The sequence below is a fragment of the Oryx dammah genome, unplaced genomic scaffold (genome assembly GCF_014754425.2).
Source record: "Oryx dammah isolate SB20612 unplaced genomic scaffold, SCBI_Odam_1.1 HiC_scaffold_36, whole genome shotgun sequence".
Lineage (NCBI taxonomy): Eukaryota > Metazoa > Chordata > Mammalia > Artiodactyla > Bovidae > Oryx > Oryx dammah.
This window is the reverse complement of record NW_024070220.1, coordinates 242,767-246,467: the sequence shown is the minus strand read 5'-3', so window position 1 is coordinate 246,467 and position 3,701 is coordinate 242,767. Positions and strand designations below refer to the sequence as shown.

At 34.1% G+C, this 3,701-nt stretch overlaps 1 pseudogene; it reads right to left on the bottom strand.

Moving 5' to 3' along the window:
- Nucleotides 1–311: 311 nt before the first annotated feature.
- Nucleotides 312–1,972, bottom strand: LOC120859161 (annotated as a pseudogene).
- Nucleotides 1,973–3,701: the final 1,729 nt, after the last annotated feature.

The window sequence follows — 3,701 nt, the reverse complement described above, 5'->3', positions numbered from 1 at the left end:
TTAGACGCCCCTTCATTTCAGCAGGGATGATTTCAGAAATCACTTTACATCCATTGCCTCTTTCCCTTTGTTCTCATTTTCTTGCTTACGGATATTATATCAGGTGTCATTTACCTAGGATGCATAAAGAATGCTTTCTTGAACTGAAGAGTTTATAAAACCGTGCAGGAAAATAGCCAATCATTGAACTAAAGCCTCATCTTACTCTTCTTTGTTTGGAAATAGAAAATGAAAATATGAAGATAAACATGTAAATTTATTGTTCAAATACAAGAATTATAGGTATTTGTTGACATCTCCAAACGTAAATTTCAATCTTCTTTAGGCTCCATAATCTGACACATATTTGATAGGTCAGTTTTAATTAGCATGGTTTTCATATAATAATGATTGTTGATGCATTTACTTGAAAGAGAGGAGGCATATGTATAAGTGATTGTTGGCACTGAGAACCATGAGTTGCCTCTCTCTTGCAGGTTAGGAAAAGGGCTGTCATGGGCTGACTTATCACTATGTCTGACTGGAAACTTAGAAGTTTCCACCATCAGACCAGAAAAATGCTCTGTAATGGAGATACAAAGTGGTTCTGAGAAGTAGATATAATTGTAGTACAAAGTCCTCAACATCGTCATTTACTTGAGTGTAGCTGCTTTGTGAGTGCCAATTAAAAATGCTCAACTTTTTAAAAACAGTATGTTGACCTACCACAATCTGGTCTGTTGTTCTAACTGATATTGTTGATGGGGTAGGTAAGTCACATGCACATAATGCACTTGTATTAGTGACTACCTGGCTGGTATGAGGCTTTTGTATGAAACGCACACTTAAACTTGTGGAGGCTGAAAATGCACTCTCCGCACTAGTTTCTGGAAGAAATTCAGAGTTACGATCATCTTTGTTGACACTTGTTTTAACATGCTTCTTGTTATCTTGAACTAATATATTGGAGACATATTGTTAATCCCAACTCTCCTTTGCAGTCTTACTAAAAGATGGGGATGGCCTATTTTGAAATTTGGATTACAGTAAGTCTGTAACTAAAATGAAAAGATTAAATTATTTAGCTTCTTTATAAACCAAGGTAAAACTGACAAAGCTAAGTTATAAAAATATATTACTTTAATGAAACCATTTAAATAGCATCAAATAAAACACCTCCGTTAGTAGTTATAACAGGTAACATGATAGAATATGCTCATCAACTAAAAATATGTTGTATATATACAGTAAATACCACTTTAAGTAGCTTCAAGAATTGTATCTGGTTTCTAGTTGCCAGGGAAGTTTGTTAAACATCCAATATTTTAACCTCCAGCTGTTCTCAACTTCAAAAAAATAAAACTTTTTCTACAATTTGTTATGTCAAGTTTACATTCCGTTTTAGCTACATATGTGAACATGCTTTCTAGGTCACATGACTTAATCTGACATATTGTCAATAAGTGAAAATGTTGGTATACCTTACTCAAAAGAGAGATGTTGTTTTCTTCTTCCAGAAAGACAGGTAGTGAAGCAGATCTTTGAAAATTTTGTCTCTTTTTACTAAATCTGTAAAGGTTAAGCTGTTGAATTAAACTTTTCATACTCTTGGTTTCAAATATTCTGAAAGGTGTCTTTCTTTCCAAGACTTCTTTCTTAAAGAATTCTTCATTGATCTCTATACCTGTTCCTCTCTCATCCCACCAAATAGATTCAAACTGATCACTTTCAACTATATTCCAAAGTTTTTGTGGATATGTGAGTGAAAGAAAATCATTCACCTCATTTGTTTCAGAGACAGAATATGTGTAGTGTGGCCTTTTGATCACAACTTCCTCAGACAAAGCCTGAAAAGCATATTCTTCAATCATAGATCTCAGAACCGAGTCTCCAGTAAGTATATCATCATACAAAGCAGATCTAATGGAGGTTTCTGAACCAGTGGATTCATCTTTAGGGGATCATCTTTAATTTCTGAAGAAATATGTGCCATCCCAGAGAAATCTTTCTTCAGATACTTTTCTCATTTGTCTGATTTTACACACTGCAACTTCAAATGTTGCTTGCCTGGCCTACAGAGAGAAACTCTCTAGACCATCACAGAGGTCTTCAAAGGAAAAAAGGTGGTCTCCTAGCAATTGAAGGGTAATGTTCAACCCATGTTTACTTCAGCATCAACTTAAAATAGAGACTGCTTACAGATTTAGTAACCAAAGCCATGAAGCATGCAAAATCTCATTCCTAAAGAATTTTTACACAGAAAAATCACATCAATAAATCTACTTGGTTTCTGAAATAAAATTGGTTTATCACCCTTCTATATACACGTTCTTAATATTCATTACTGTTACCCAAGCAAACTTGGTCTACTGGCTTCTATGGAAAAAAAAAAAAAATTATGAACTCATTGTGGGGTTTCAGTGAAAGCAAGTGTTTATTGTAGGACCGAGCAAGGTGTCTTAGCAGCTGCTGCTTCCAAGACCCAAACCCTCAAAAACTTTCAGGGAAAGGATTTTAATGACAGAATGAGGGTGGGACATTGTGTCTGTGATCAATATTGGGACATTCTACTAACGGCCTGTTACTGGAGATATTGGGAGTCCACATCATCGACCGACTGGATCCAACTACTCTTTGATCTATATACTTAAATTTCAGCCTGGTTGGGGCTTTAGCATCTCTAAAACTATTCACAGGATATTGCTAATATTGTTATCGATGCTCCTTGAGGAGGCACTAAAGACTCTTGAATTTGCTTAAGGGCTAAATCATTGTTATTCTCTATCGCTTGATTATTTTCCTTAGTTTCTGTCTTTTCTAGCTTCTCTGATTTAAATAACTTTTGAACACAAGGAGGTCTACAATATTCTACCTCTCTCTTGGTTTCATACTTTTCAATCTTAAGAAGGGACTGCTTAGAACAAGAAAGGAAATAAAGTGTTGGACTTAGAGCTCCATGATAAATGTGACAGAAAATCTCAGTTGCAGGTTTAATTTCTTTTTCAGGTTTCCCAGTTCTAGGAGTGTTTGAGTCAACAGCAACTTTGGGTCTTTCCTGGTGAGATGGAGCATGGAGTTGGAATAATTCTGAAATCTAAATTTCGGATCAATATTTTCTCTTATAAAAACATCTCTCTATTTTATATAAGATATTTGTATATCTATCTATCTATATATGTATCTATATATATGTCTATATCTATTTCTGTCATTAAAAGGAACAAATATTTGAATATTGGTACATATTTATTAAAAGGAGATAGTTGAGTGATATAAAAGTGTCTTCATATTTTACATGCAACCAAGAAAACATATTTTGAAGTATTTCCATTTACATATATTCAACAACCGAGTAGACTTTTGAATCACTCTACGTTTGGGTTTTAATTGTTTTTATTATACCTAACATGAATTAAAAGCCATTTCATTTTTTTAATACACACACTCATGCATACAGAGTTTTATATATGTATATATCTCAAAATATAATTTTAGGCATCTTTATTTCGGTGGCCAAACTCATTGCTTGCTCCCAGATCTTAAATGAACTCTTTGGGAAGCCATCTAATACTTAATAACTTTCTGGCTGAATCGTTCAGATCCTGTTGCTGAAAAGCTCTCCTCTAATCAAGCTCATCTTTCACTATTTCTTCTGTAATAAGAGATAGGGCTCATAATTATTAGGCCACTTTGAACCCATAAAATTGCAACTCTCATTTACT